The sequence below is a fragment of the Sardina pilchardus genome, chromosome 3, assembly GCF_963854185.1.
Source record: "Sardina pilchardus chromosome 3, fSarPil1.1, whole genome shotgun sequence".
NCBI lineage: Eukaryota > Metazoa > Chordata > Actinopteri > Clupeiformes > Clupeidae > Sardina > Sardina pilchardus.
Window position 1 is genome coordinate 18474997 of NC_084996.1, and position 16136 is coordinate 18491132.

Below are 16136 nucleotides of genomic sequence, written 5' to 3' on the forward strand. Positions count from 1 at the left end.
TGCTATAAAGTTGCTTGGTCGATAATCACCTACAGAATGCCGCTCAGACAATGGCAGATGTGCCGTTCGTCATTGTGAGGTTATATGATTTTGGAAATGTTATGATAAGGTAAAACAAATGTTAAGGGTGCCTATGAAGCAACACTAAAGAGTTTTTTGTACCTTTTATTGTTTCCAAAATCATTTCAGTTCATTAACTCGTAACGGGGTGAACGGCACTTCTGCATTCACTTCATCGCCCTCTATCGGCTATAACCGCGCTATGTAAGTTTACCAGATCGGGTAACGGATCTGTAGTTCGATGGAATGAGACATAAGAAACTACAATTTTGACTTGCTTTGATGTTGCAATACATCATACTTTCATAAAATCATGCAACACACTCTACCTTGTCTGTGGACATCGTTATTTGCAAAGCCGGTGCTGGATGATAGCATGCGTGCGACAGAGGGAAAGTGCTTTAGTGTTGCTTTAAGTCAGTGTTTTATTGCTCCACCTACTGTATCTGCCCAGGGACTATGGGCGGAAATGAGCTATATTTGCCTAAACCTGGCACAATACATCATTTCATCTTTATTGAGCACGGTCTCTGTTAAGTTAAATTAATTACAAAGGACAAACCCAGACTCTGCAGTGTGAGTATCGTCTTGACATACTGTGTATGAATTGCATTCCTTTGTCCTCAGGATTTCTTCACATTTTAATTTCATTTTATTGGAATTCCTCTTCCGTTCATGTAAATGACAATAACAGTAATGTAGCGCTGCATATTCTCACAAACTAGATATTGATATGAAAATATTATCCCTTAGGCGAAATTTGACTAATCCGTAAGAAATTTGTTTTGACTGAAGTGCCCTCAAATGATCTGAGTATCATTCAAAATATTGTTGCTTGAGTCGTAATTGTTGGTGACCGCAGGCACCCTCTCATTTCGGATCAGACTACACACAAATAATATTGTTCTCTTTCACACACACACAAACAGAGACACACATGGTCTGGATGTTTAAGCCCTGTCAAAGACTACTAAAACCCTCGTCTCTCCCTCTCTCTTGTTCTCTCTCTCCCTCTTCCCAACTCTCTGGCGCTGTTCAACATCCTGGTTTATATTTAGCATATTCCTCAAAACTAATTGACCCATTTTCACTAAGTGAAGACATAAAAGTGCCTTTTCCCCCCCTCTCATGTCGAATTTATTTCTTTATTTTTCCCCTCTCATGTCGTATTTATTTCTTTATTTCCCCCCCTCTGATGTCGTATTTATTTCTTTATTTTGCGGTGGAGGTTTGAGGAGCACTAATTTGTGTGTGAGACCTGGCCTCCTCTGCGTGTCCTCGTGCAGACGGCCGGCCGGCCGGACAGTCAGAGGAGCGTACGCACGCGGACGAGTGTGTGTGTGTGTGTGTGTGTGTGTGTGTGTGTGTGTGTGGGGGGGGGGGGGGTGACCACCATGCTGCTCTGGCTCTCTGGCAGGAGCCCGCCGATTAATTGACAGGATCTAATAAATATGTATTTCTGCTCTGGGGCATTTTCAACACACACACACACACACACCTACACACACACACACCTACACAGACATAGACATACACACGGAATTGCACAGACATAGACACACACACACACACACACAGAAATACAGACATAAAAGTTTACACACACACGCACAGAGAAATACACAGACGTACATACAAACACACACACACACACACACACCTTGTCACCTGATGTGTTTGACCATCACCTCCACTCTGCTGTGTGGGTGATGGATGCACGGAGATAAAGAAGATAGTCTCTGCCCAGCTGGTGGTTTGTGTCCACAACTGGGCCTGAGGCCAGCCGGATCCATTCCAGTGTCCATGTCATGAGAGTGTGTGTGTGTGTGTGTGTGTGTTGAGGTGGCAGCGTTGCTGAGATAAAGAAGATAGTCTCTGCCCAGCTGGTGGCCTGTGACCACAACTGGGCCTGACGTCAGCTGTCATATGCTGTAAGTATGTGTGTGTGTGTGTGTGTGTGATGAGGGGGTGACATGGTGTGTGTCTGGAATCTTTGTGTGTCTGATAATCACCAATCCCCATCTCAAAGCCCAGTCACGCTCTTAAGACCCCCACCTGGCACGGCTGAAGGGCTTGGGGGGGTCAACTTATCTCAAACCACCAGGGTCTGTCACAGCAGGTGACTAGAAGCCCCCCCCCCCACATGCTGTAAGCCCACTCTTCAAGCCCCATGCTAATCTCAAGGTGTCCCGCTTGGTACAGGAGGGGGTGTTTGGATCAGGGTGGGGCTGTTCAGAACCCCTCCGTGTCCCGTGGGCATAGAAAAGACAGGAAATCTATTCAGTCTGTGCTGGATCTAGTGAAAGAATGGAATGGAATTGTACCAGACCTTCCCAATCTGTGGATGTTTTGGACCCCACACTGTTGGTGTTTGGATATGTATTGTTGGTATGGTGTATAGATATAGGTATTTTTGTGTCTTTGAGGTTGTCCGTGTGTATGCTGTCTTTATGTGTGAGTGTGTATGGTGTTCTTCTGAATGTGTGTGTGTGTGTGTTTCTCCTCATGCCTGGAGGGGTAGGCGAATATGAACGCAGCTCTGCTATATCTCAAAAGCTGTGTGTGAGTGGCTTTGCATGATTGAAAATAATAATGTTGAATTTTCCAGTGGTGTTTTTGGAGGCCCTGTTGACGTTGATGTAATATTGCTTGCAGGGCAACATCTATATTTTTGATTACTCTTTTCTTCAGAAGCCGCGCATGGTTATTTTTACCAACTCCATTTCGTTCAGCCGCTCCACTTCTGCGGCCCATTCCTGCTTTGATATTCTCGCTGAGAAAAAAACCTGCCCAGCCTGAGCGCGGGACCGCTGATGAAATATCACACTTCATAAGCCATTCAGGGCAGCTCTTTATAGGACTCAAAACGCTTTACATTACGTATAACACCTTCTATCAAATACCTAATACACGTAGCTCTGTATTTTAAATATTAACATAACATGTAACACATTTGTTTTAATGGTTATGGGATTTGGCAGACACCTTTGTCCAAAGTGACATACAAATACAAATAAAAACAATACAATAATTGATTTAACAGTGAACAATTTCAAAAAGTTGGTCAGACTACATTAGGGAGAATAGCAATAAATAACCGTAACATGTATGAAAGGACATACAGTATAACATTATCGGATCACATAATTGACCATCACAAACCTTTTCTAGCTATGCCAGTAAATACATGTTCATTGTCACTATAACATCTGTTTTCTTTGTACTAACTATCTGGAAAGTTACTCTAAGCCTAAGACGTCGATCACTCTGGAAATGAAGTATAATGCACTGCTCCATTGTAAGACCATAATAAGCTCTATCTTGTTCCTATAAGTAACACAAACTGTTTGCCTAAACTGACAATTGAATACGATTGCGTTGCGCTTTGAAAGTTGAACCAAGTTCAACGCTCAGCTTGTTTAACGCTAGCCCTAGGCTAGCGCTGACACCTTTCCACTGCCAAGCCATAGAGAGCAATAGGAAACCTGCCGCTTGCCACCGGCCAGTATAATCCCTGCCTAAAGGCTATACCTCTACACTTCACAGCCTTAGTGTAATTCATATAGAAATTATCTTAGTCAAAGAGTGTAGAATGAACAGTGTTGCGTTCTATTGTGTTTTTGGTTATTGTTAAGGGCCGTTCACACCAAGAACGATAACGATAACTATAACCATAACAATAAAAGCGTCCACACTGGCCAACAATATGAAAAGTCTCCTCATGTTAATGAATGTGATGGCTAGAATATTATGGGTTCTGATTGGCTGTTAGCTTTTTATCGTTCTCAAAATCGGTCTGAAAGTGATGAACAATGATATTGTTCTTCATGTCGTTATCGTTATAGTTTATGCGTGAACGTTGTCATTCACATTAACGAGAGCGATATTTGTTTATAGTTATCTTTATCGTTTTTGGTGTGAACAGGCCTTTACTTCTATACTCTTTGTCTGAGTCTGCCATATACACAAACCTGACCTTAACACAGCAAACCGGACTTTAGAGGTGGGCGTGGTAAAGTGGCAGTAACGTCATCGACCACCGGGCAATTGGTCGACGGATTGGTTGCAGTTCTTTTCTGACCTCACCAATTGCAAGTCTGCGTGTTGCCTCGGATAAAAGAGTCAGCTAATTGCCAGTCAACTTGAACTTCCTGTTTATTTTTCTCATTCATACGGTATGTATTACGCTGCTTCATCCCTGCACTGTTCTAAAGGCTTAGTACTATAAAGTGTGTGACTTCCTGTATCGTTCCTGCTCTACCAGGGCAACTAACAAAGACACAAAGCCGCTGCTATACAGACCAAAAGCTGCTCTTACACATCTGCAGGCTGGCTGGAAACGTTGCCCGGGACAAGCTGCAGCGTCACCACATAATGCTTCTTTAATTGGACTTTTTATGCCTTTCTGAGCTCGGGCCAGCAGACACAGCGTTTGGTTCTGGGCTCGCCGCCCGGCCCGACCCGAGCCGTCCAGTCCGGGCCTGAGTGGGCCCGGTGCCGCTTTCTCAGGTGGTGCTGTTTATTACGCCCACCTATTTGCTTTCAATCTGTCAGCGGCGCTGCGGTGAGGTGAGGCGCGACATTTGGCGAGCCATCTTTCACACGCCAGCGAGACGGGAGTCCCATCTGCCAAAGAGACGCCCAGACTGGAGCAGGATCTGGCAGCGGTCCATCCGACACGCAGCCCGCTCTCTCTCTCTCTCCTTTTCTCTCTCTCTCCCCTCTTTCACCCTCCCCACTGAGGCGTTTGCTCTTTTCTATCCCTTTCCTGGTTTTTGAGGAATTATTTTAATTCGGCTTTGGATGGTGCCCCGCGGTAGTTGTGTTGATGAGGTCGTCTGCTGTGTTGACTTCTGCGCAGGAGAAAAAGGGAGGGAGGGCAAGAGAGAAAGAGAGGGAAGCAGAGAAAGAGAAACAGACAGAGAGAGAGAGAGAGAGAGAGGAAAGCAGAGAAAGAGACAGAAAGGGTTTGTTCTATTTTTAGGGCTCCGTTTTAAGATGGCAGTTTTAGTTCTTCCACATCATGAAGGCTCAGCTTCCTGAAGTGCCCCTTTCATGCCGAGATCTTCCGGATCTTTCCACGAGGGCCGCAAGCATTCCATAGCTGCGCAGTGACACCGGGCTGATTATTCAGCCCACAGTGGTTTACACTCCTGTGTCTGAAAGCAACGCGCTCGCTTTTAATTTCCCTCGTCGGGTGGCTCAAGATGGCTGGCACTAGGACCCTGGGGGCTTCTGCTCCCAAGCAGCACCCTAATTGGGTGGCGATTAGCAGCTTGTCAGCTGTCTGTCTGTCTCAGGCGAGCCAGAGGGGCCCACCTACCTCAAACTCCCACAGTGACCCCCCTTCACCTACACCACCCACATCAGTCAGTCCCCCTAAAACCACTGCAGACAGCCACACATACACACACACACACACACACACACACTCTCAAGTTAAACTCCTACACCCCCACGTCAGTCAGTCCCCCTAAAACCACTGCAGACAGCCACACACACACACACTCCTCACACTCTCAAGTTAAACTCCTACACCCCCACATCAGTCAGTCCCCCTAAAACCACTGCAGACAGCTACACACACACACTCCTCACACTCTAAAGGTAAACCCCTACACCGCTCACATTGCCCAGTCTCCCTACAATCACTGCAGAGAGTCACACACACCTCACATTCTCAAAGTAAGCCCCTAAACCCTACACCCCCACATTGTCCAGCCCCCCTAAAACCACCCACACTAACACAAACACACACTGACACACCCCTAAACACACTTTTTCCCCCCGGAGAACAGGCGTTCGGCTCTCAGGCAGATAGACAGACTTTATAATGAGCTACTATAAATGATTCCATCTTTATTCAGGAACACACTGAATTTAGTTTTCTGACATTAATGAGGGCTCTGCTATCCTTAACGTATCTTGCCTACAGTATGTGTTACTGTATGTCTAGTTTGGGCCCATTAACAGCAAACAGCTTGATATTACAAATGGCAAACAACAAGCTCTCTGTTCTTAATGCGGCTTTCAGACGTAGTGCTTGAATTTCTGATGTTGAGTGGCTCTAATTACAGAGAATCTGATTATCACTCAAAAAGGACTAGTGAGAATCTAGAGAATGCACACTTAGAACCGTGACTTAGGGGGACCATGCAGAACGTTCAATCCTCTTAGCATGTCACTGAGATCTGGCAGAACGTCTGAGATATCAGGCTGGGTGGTGTCAGGAGGTGTGTGTAGAGGGCCAAGACCACAAGTGTGTGTGTGCGTGTGTGTACTGGTTTACAGTGAGGGGACTCTGTTGTTACATGTAGAAGCAGGTCCATATGTACTGTATGTGCATGCAAGTGTGTGTGTGTGTGTTGTGTATCTACTGAATGAATGTACTGCAGTGAGTGATGTGTATTTTTGTTTGTATGTGGAGTGTGTGGGTCAACAACGTGGCATTGCCCATCATCAAGTGGTGCAACTAGGTAAATACTCATTTAAACAAAGACTTAGTATAAATTGAACAAATAGTATTAAAATGTCAATAAGTGAAGTACACAGAAAAGTCTTCATGAGTTACTTTTAATACCAAGGTCAACTTCAAAAAAATGTGTTAAGCACTGTAGACACTCTCAGGTGTACTTAACAAAAAAAACTTTTTGGGTGGTAAAATTGCAAATACAATCTGCACAGCCATTAAGACTTGTTTAAACAGTCTTCCAACTTCATGCATTCCATCTATTTTTAGATTTTTTGTAAAAACACATTTTTAAAAACTTTTATTTGTTATTTGTGTGTGTATGTGGGTGGGTGAGGGGGCACTTCTGGTGGAAGTGGTGATGGTGGTGGTAGGAAACCTGGTGAATCTTTCTTGGCATTCTTCTGTGGGTTTGTGTGGAACTTTGAACTTCTCTTCTCGCTGTGCCGGGTAGTCCAAAATATGTGGTTTTGACAACCCTGAGTATGCGAAAATGAGTCATCTGAATATGACTCTCCTGTACACGACTCACGGCTGGATTTGACTCATTTGAACACAACTCACCTGAACACATCTCCCCCAGTGTCCCTGGTGTGTGTGTGTGTGTGTGTTTTTCTCGCTGCGGTGCGTATGTGTGTGTGTGTGTGTGTATGCGTGTTTGTGTTTGTGTGGGGACAGATTTACTGCTCCAGCAGAGAGAGTCTGCATACGCTCCGCTAGATTGCCTTGGCTCTGGGGAGGCTCGGTCGACACGCACCCATAAACATGCCAAATTTACCCGCCATCACTGCCAGTGCGGCCGCCGCTGCTGCCGTCTCTCGGGAATGAATAACCCAAACGCCACGCGGGTTTTAAGACCCAGGGTCTTCCTCATTAAGCCTACCTTACATTGCCAGACTTTGCAAAGATTTGGAAAAGATTTTTGAAAGACTACAGTCTCACATCTAAAGACAATTCATTGAGTTTTTAGTCACAGACTAGTCACAAGCCAGTCTCAGATTAGGATTTTGCAAAGACTGTGGTCACTATTTACAAGACTGCTGCTAGATTCCTTCAAATTATTTCCATCGTGCACTAGGCTATACGTCATCATCAACAGGAACTCACATGATAGGCTACTCATATCAAAGTATTTTTTTCGCATTTCTGCAGCATTGTTTGATAGTGTGACATCACTAACAGACATACAGTTGTTCTGTCACGTAGAATAGCCGACTAATAAATTATAAGAAATGAAATAACAAGTAATCATACAGGCTACAGCTGTCGCCTATTTTGCCCCTTCCGTTTTCGTGTTCGTCGACCGAGGTCACTATTGGTTTTCAATGTTCACGTCACTATTTGCATGAGCCACGACTGAAAAGACTTACGATAATATCAAACATGTTTGATATTGTCGTAACGGCAAAACTAGAAAAAGACTGACTCCGACGGACTTAAAACCGCTAAGATTGGCACCTTACACTAAACGATTTAGATGACGGGAGCGCGCCGAGATTCTAGTACATCTGGATTTTGGAAAAGTAGTCGCCGACTGTTAAAACAGACCAAAATCGTGCAATGTAAGCCAGCCTTTAGGGGCAGAGTAGTCATCAGACATCAGCTGGAGGGAAGCAGCTCCCTCACGAGAGCACTAACACTCAGTTATACATGATATACTGTACACACAAACACATAATATATGTGTGTGTGTACAGTGGGGAGAAAATGTATTTGATACCATGCTAAAGTTGCCTAAAAAGAGGAATATAAAATCATCATTTCACAATTGATCTTAATGTCTTAATTCAAAAAATGAGTAAATATAAAACCGCTAAGCAAACCAATTTTCTTTGTGATTGAAGGATGTATTGTAAATAAATAAATGTTCTTCCTAAATGCTAGGGGGAAGGACATATTTGAAAAGCACCATGCCAATCTCTAGCTATGGTGAAGGGTATGTGATGTGGGGCTATTTTAAATCCAAAGGCCAAGGGAACTTTATCAGGATGCATAATATCCTGGATCCATGAAATAGCTGGCCTTTAAAAATAAAAATCTGCCTGCCCCTATGTTAACCCTATGTGTTACATTCCCATAGGGTTACATAGGGGGTCAAATACTTCAATCACAAAGAAAATTGGTGTCCCTGGCAATTAGATTTTTACTCATTTTTTTAATTAAAGTGTAAGTTTGGCGGAAATTGAAAATAAAGCTATTTTCTGAATGAAAATACATCAACTAAGCCGTGGAAGAAGTAATTTTCGCTCATCACGCAGTACAGAGCTAGCACGGGCAGGAGCTACAGCCCAAAATAGCAAACAGTGGGTTAACATTGGGCTTACAGCCACACACTTTCAAACTCGCATTTTTAAACCACTAACATTGTTCAAACAGCGCCAAACCTCGTCAGCAGCTTGCTCTAGGTGTCTACACATCAAACGAAGCACCAATCAGTCTGTAAACTTTGGAATAGTCAGTATACACATAGCCTGATTACCATCGACTTTCAAAGGCTCTGCGAGACTTTAGTCTGACCAACAGCCTGTGCTAACACGGTTTCTTGCCAGCGCTGGTTGACCCGCCTCCTTTAAAGGAATACGCCACCCAAAAATGAAATTAAGCTAGTCTCGGTCACCCCCAGAGTTAGAACAGTGAAAAAAACCCGGTTAAAATCCGTCCGGGCATTCTCCTGCTTTGGGAGCAGCGATGTTAGCTTTAGCTTAGAACAGTTGCTGTAGATGAAGGGTGTCAGTGAGCACGTCCTCCAAAAAAGTGACCGAGACGTCTACATTTTTTTCTAAATATATTTTGGGAGCCGTGTGTTCAAAACGAGTACAAATCATAATGCAAAATCGAACGAGACTATTACCTGGGCAGATCTTTACTTGGAACTATTTTCAGCCTCATCGCCGACGAAGCACCGCTAGCTAGGCGCAAAGTTCTCACGTAGCAGTCTTGTAAACTCCCAACTAGCTTCGACTGGAACTTCACAAGTGGTGCTACGTGAGAACTTTGCGCCTAGCTAGCGGTGCTTCGTCGGCGATGAGGCTGAAAATAGTTCCAAGTAAAGATCTGCCCAGGTAATAGTCTCGTTCGATTTTGCATTATGATTTGTACTCGTTTTGAACACACGGCTCCCAAGATATATTTAGAAAAAAATGTAGACGTCTCAGTCACTTTTTGGAGGACGTGCTCACTGACACCCTTCAACTACAGCAACTGTTCTAAGCTAAAGCTAACATCGCTGCTCCCAAAGCAGGAGAATGCCCGGACGGATTTTAACCGGGTTTTTTTCACTCTTCTAACTCTGGGGGTGACCGAGACTAGCTTAATTTCATTTTTGGGTGGCGTATTCCTTTAAGTGCCTCGATTTGCTACTGGTAGATGTCAGAAAGCGGATTGCCGAGTTTAATCCAATAACAACACTCTTTCCGCTGCCTTGAACACGCCTCTACCCAGAGCCGTTGGAGCTGCTCAAAGTTGATTGGTTCTCGACCAAAGGGGGCAGTTCCGCAGATTTCGGGAACTCAGAAATCCTTCTCAATGAGCAGTTGACCAGACCAGCAGCAAAAGCCTGAAGGCGTTGCGTCACTGGGAGGGCGTGCCAGGCTAGTATACACATAGAATCAGTTTGAGACCGCAACCCCATCTGAAGCACAGAAATGTCACGCGAGATTCACATGGAAGCACGGGAGCTATTCCTACGGGTAGTCAAAATCACATTTTTAAACCACTAACATTGCTCAAAACAGCGCCAAACCTCGTCAGAAGCTTGCTCTAGGTGTCTACTAGTGATGCGTGGGTGGGCTTTTTTAAAAACCTGCCCCAACCCGACTCTTCAGGAGATCCAAACCGCCCCGCCCAATCCGCAAAAATATGTTCGAATTGTGACCCAAATCCGACCCGACCCGCGGAAAGGAAAAAACACACCTAACGTCTTTCGTAGCCTAATTAGCCTAATTCTCCCACATGATGACAACAGCGGGTTACAATGATCGGTCATTTTGACAATCTGCGCTCTTCCACACCATTCATAATCTGCAGCCTAGACATAGCCAGTGTTAAATCTCATCTTCATCATAACAAGTTTCCATTCTTACTTTTTTCAGTCAGTCACGCATGGTGCAATTGGGTGCTGAATTTAGGAGAAATTATGTTTTGCGCTCGACCACACCTCCTGTGTATTGCAGGCGCATCGCCACCTAATATGTCGGAAGTTAACAAGTGAGAAATGTGCATTTTTTACTTTTTTGACCCGACTCACCCGCAATATTTAGAAAAAAATACTAGGCCTACCCAAATCCGCCTTGCATACATGTTGTTTTGATGAACATTTTCATTCATTCAGAGTTGGTTTTAAAGATGTTGAGCAAGAATGTATAGTTCATGTAAACAAGCTTAAATACCCCAAAACCTATGACTTGCAAATGAGTTATGGCACTCAAGATGATTTTACATATATTGTTCCCAATTGTATTTTCATTGAGAATGGTCAATAAAACACCAACCTGAAGCATGTTGCAAATGTCTTTTATTATTAGATAACTGATGGAACCATTTTCTTTTACTCTAAAACTGTGTTAAAACAACACTGTAATGGTGTAAATGTTATCAGAGTTAAATCTAAATTGCACTTGTCAGTGAAAAGTTTGACACAGTAAGTGTTTTTTTTTACACTGACTGTTGTTAAATATACACTTGAAAATTTGAAGGATTTCAAAAACTACAGTAGGAGGCAGAGCTTTTTGTTACCGCGCACCTCTCCTCTGGAATAATCTTCCTCCCTCAATCCGTTTAGCAGACACCCTCCCTATTTTCAAGTCTAGACTTAAAACATATCTCTTTAGTGCTTCCTATAGTTAGGTATGGTGCAGTGTGGAACTGCAACCACTTCAGGGTTTCATTGGAACGGACCACCTCTGCTGTGGACTTGTGTGACTGTTGCTCCAGTCATGCCTGCCATGGTGGCTACCGACCATACCTGTGCTGGTGCTGACTACCCTCCATCATGCCTTAGTTATGCTGCTATAGCATAGCACTGTCATGGACTTCTCATGTGTCATGCCGTACAACTCTCTCTCCCCTCTCCCTCTGTCTCTCTCAACTCTCCCTCCTCCCTCTCTCGCTGTCCTGTCATTCAACTCCCTCTCCCCTCTGCCTTTTCCCTCTATAGTATAATAAATAATATTCCCATTTATATACTGTAGCGACCACAGGGTTTAAGTATTTAGTAATAATGTCTTTATTAGACAACCGTACAACATGTGGGCTACATACAGATGTATACTTCCTGGTAATCTCAAGTCTCGCGTGATCGCGGTATATTAAAGTATCAACTTAAAACACTACATCTTCCCTCTTTTTAATATTGAAATTCCTACTAAAGTAAATCCATTAGAAAACATATGTGCATTCAATCATTCAATCATTGCATTCTGACAGCATTAAAATATTCACTATCTAACAGTTGCATAACACATCAACCTTAACCCTTTAGGCGCCAAAGTCGCCACATTGCGACATCACGCATTACTGAATAAAACAGCGGTTTTCTCCGAGTAGAGTGCTAAATCTCATATATACTCCCCACCACTAGTTGGCAGACATCCCATACTTCGACCCGAGAGCACAATGACGTCATGTTTCAATGCAAAATGTTCGAGGAAATCCCACTCAAACTTGTTGATGAGAAACCGGAGATAGTTAGCCACGGAGCTAGTTAGCTGAAGCGGTATTACTGGATTTAGCACGATTTTAAACGAGATGACAAGCAAAAAGTTTACATGTACTGACGTGATAGGTCTCCTTTTCGCTGATTCTGAGTCTGAAGGAGATAATCTGACTTTGGGAGATGACGGTCGGTCGTTTAGCAAGCCTGATAGCCACTTGTAATTTACTAGGCAAAGACAACCTGTGGAGATGCTGGGCAAAGCGAGGAAAATGCTCAAACACAAACACAGACACACACACATACACACACGACCCTTTGCCCAACATAGATGAGAGTATTCATGGATGTGTTAGACGTGCAGGAGTGGTGAGAATAGCGCAGGGACCATGTGTTAGTGTTCACTCGTTCTAGCTTCCATTACGGCCACAGTGCCTCCATGCGCGGCAGTGTTTACTAAGCACAGCACACACACGAGTTCATCTCTGCTCCCAGCTCTAGTGCTGATCACATGGGAGACGTGGGCAAAGTGTTTCGCTGATTCTGAAGGAGAATATTTGACTTTGGGAGATGACGGTCGGTCGTTTAGCAAGCCTGATGGCCACGTTGCGTCTTTGCCTAGTATCTAAAGACGCAGCGTGGAGATGCTTGGCCAAGCGAGGAAAATGCACAAGCACAAGCACAGACACACACACACACACACACGACCCTTTGCCCAACAGAGATGAGAGGATTCATGGATGTGTTAGACGTGGCAGGAGTGTTGAGAATAGCGCAGGGACCCGCGTTAGTGTTCACTCGTTTTACCACGCCGGCCACAGTGCCTCCATGCGCGGCAGTGTTTACGAAGCATAACACACACGAGTTCATCTCCGCTCCCAGCTCTAGTGGTGATCACAGGGGGAGACATGGGCGAAGTGTTTCGCCGATTCTGATTCTGAAGGAGAATATCTGACTTTGGGAGATGACGGTCGGTCGTTTAGGAAGCCTGATAGCCACGTTGCGCAACGTGGAGATGCTAGGCAACGCGAGGCAAATGCACAAGCACAAACACAGACAGACGCACAAACACACACCCACACACACACACGACTTTTTGCCCAACATAGATGAGAGTATTCATGGATGTTAGACGTGGCAGGAGTGGTGAGAATAGCGCAGGGACCAGCGTTAGTGTTCACTCGTTTTACCACGCCGGTCACAGTGCCTCCGTGCCCGGCAGTGTTTACCAAAGCACAACACACACACGAGTTCATCTCTGCTCCCAGAGTCACAACCCGTTGCTAAATGTAGGCAGAGGCAGAGCCACTCGCGGTCGCGGTGTCAATTCATGGGTTTCATCAGGTCCCTTTCCACAGGTGTATAAAATCAAGCACTGATTATCAATGCAGACTGCATGGTGCTTGATTACTACACCTGTGGAAAGGGACCTGATGAAACCCATGAATAGGAGAGGTGGGTGTGGGAGAGGCTTGATGTGTATGTGTAAGTGTAAGTGATGTGTAGGAACAAATTTGAAATCATTCTGTCTTTTTTCCCACTTTGCCTATAATGATGACTGTCGAGAGGGGCCAGCCAGGTTATGATAGGCTGTTCAAGGTGCGCCCAATCATTGACCTGTTTTACTGCTTACATGAGTTTTGCAGTTTGGCAATAGTTCTGAGGGCACCTCAATATTGCTCTTATTGTCTCTGTGCTTTACTTTGCAATTACATGTTGCACACTCTATACTACAAATGTTTATGTGGATAGATGGGCACTGATTAGGCCTCTGCAGCTAAAATATAGTTACTGTTATTATTATTATCATATTATAATGATTATAATGATTATAATGATAATAATAGTGAAGAAGAGAAGAAAAAAGAAAATACAAATGTCCTCCAATAGATGGGGTGGTGGTGGAGAGAGAGAGAGAGAAAATACTTCTTTTTCCGTTTTTGTGTTTGAGTGTTGTGGTATAGTAATAGTTCTAGTTTACCACTGTTGGCTTACAATTTACTTTTTCCTGTTCATTTCATATGTGGACAGCATAACAAATAGATTGAGAGGTTGAATTTGATGAAATAAGTTCAACTCTCTTTCAAAATATCAGGTATTTCCTGAAAATTACAAAATCCAATATGGCCGCTGCCCTATGACGTCATAATATGCAAATTAGATGAGCAAATTTATTCTCAACATAAACTTTAGGTTATTCCTAACATTTGTCTCATTTACACTTTTTCTCCATCTCTAACCACTTTCCAGCCAGAGCATTCTGAAATTTAGATATCAAAATCTAGTATTTTTCAAAATAAAACCCGGCGCCCAAAGGGTTAATCATTTCAACATCATTTTAAAGATGCTTGACTTGAACTTCAAATAACAGAACATGTCTATTTCAAACAATACTATAATTTCCTTTTCCCTCTTTTTAAAGAAAAAACTTCAAGTAAACTGAATAAACAGTTCATTTAGACATGACATAATCCTTCTGCCAGACTGGTGGGGATCTGACTCTTGTCGAATGTGTTGGTGCAGAAATCACTTCAGGTTGTGCGAGTATTGGGCCAGTGTTCATGGGGCCTGGAGAGGATGCACAAGTGGGATTGGGGGGAGTGACTGGGACGGAATCTGCAATGGGAAGGGCTGAATCCGGGGTGGAATCAGGCGCAGCAGGGGCACTGTGGTGTGCAGACTCGCATGGAGCGGCACCATCAAACTTCTTCAGGTGAGCAGCATTTCTCATCCTGGGCGGGCCATTAGGTTGTTGGACTATGACTGCGTTTCCGTGCTTTCCAATCACTTCATAAGGTTGGGTTTCAAAGTTTGGATCCAATTTGTTAGTCTTGTGTAGATTCTTACAGAAAACTGTGTCTCCTGTTTCTATTCCTTGATCTTTGGCTCCTCTTCTCTGATTTGCAGCTATGTTACGTTTCAGCTTGTAAAGAGCGTCTTTGTCCTGAATTCCTTCAAACTCAGTAGACAATCCAGTGAAGCTGGGTAACTTGTCTCCAAGTTCTCGGTTCATGAGCAGCTTTGCGGGGGACACTCCTGTGGCTGTGTGGGGAGTGGTACGGTAGTGGAACAGAAAATTCTTCAATACTGTCTTCCAATCTTTCTGTTCAACCTTGGCTATTTTGACTGACTTCAGAATTGTTCTGTTGAAACGTTCAACTTCTCCGTTTGACTGAGGCCAATATGGTATTCCTTTCAGCTGTGTGATGCCATGAGTGGTGAGATATTCATGGAACTCTCTGGATGCGAACGGTTGTCCATTGTCGCTTCTCAAGTACTTTGGATATCCATGGGTCTGGAACATCATTTCAAGGGCATCAATGACATTTTTAGCACTTGTGACTCTCATGTACGCAACTTCAGGCCATCTGGAGAAGTAATCAATTACAGCAAGTAGGTAGTTCCCTTCAGAGATGCTTAGTAGATCGATAGCAAGGTACATCCAGGGTTGATCCGGTAGTAGTGTGCTCTCCAACTCTTCTGGTGGAGCGTTCTTCCCAACTACCTGACATGGATAACACTTCTTTACTCTCTTTTCTATCGTTTTGTCAATCTCGGGCCACCAGACCTTGGAACGCAGACGATTTTTAGTTCGCACGATTCCTTGGTGTCCTTCATGTCCTAACTCAAGTACCTGTTCTTGCAGCGCTTCGGGAATCACAATCCTACTGCCACGCATGACCATCTGTCCGGCTGTCCAGAGTTCATCCTTGACTGCTTGAAACACAGTGCCTTTGAAGTACGTCCAGTCATTGGTGAGTATGGCATGGCGAAGTTTAGAGATTGTTGGATCATCTTTTGAAGCGTGCTCGACTTCACGAGGAGTCAGTGCCTGAGGCACGGAGTCTTTGACGATGCTGTAGATGTAATCTTCAGTTTCCTTTTCTTCAGCTTTGTCCGAGTCACCAACGGGTTGACGGCTCAGGGGATCTGCCTTGTTGGTTTTGCCAGGAATAT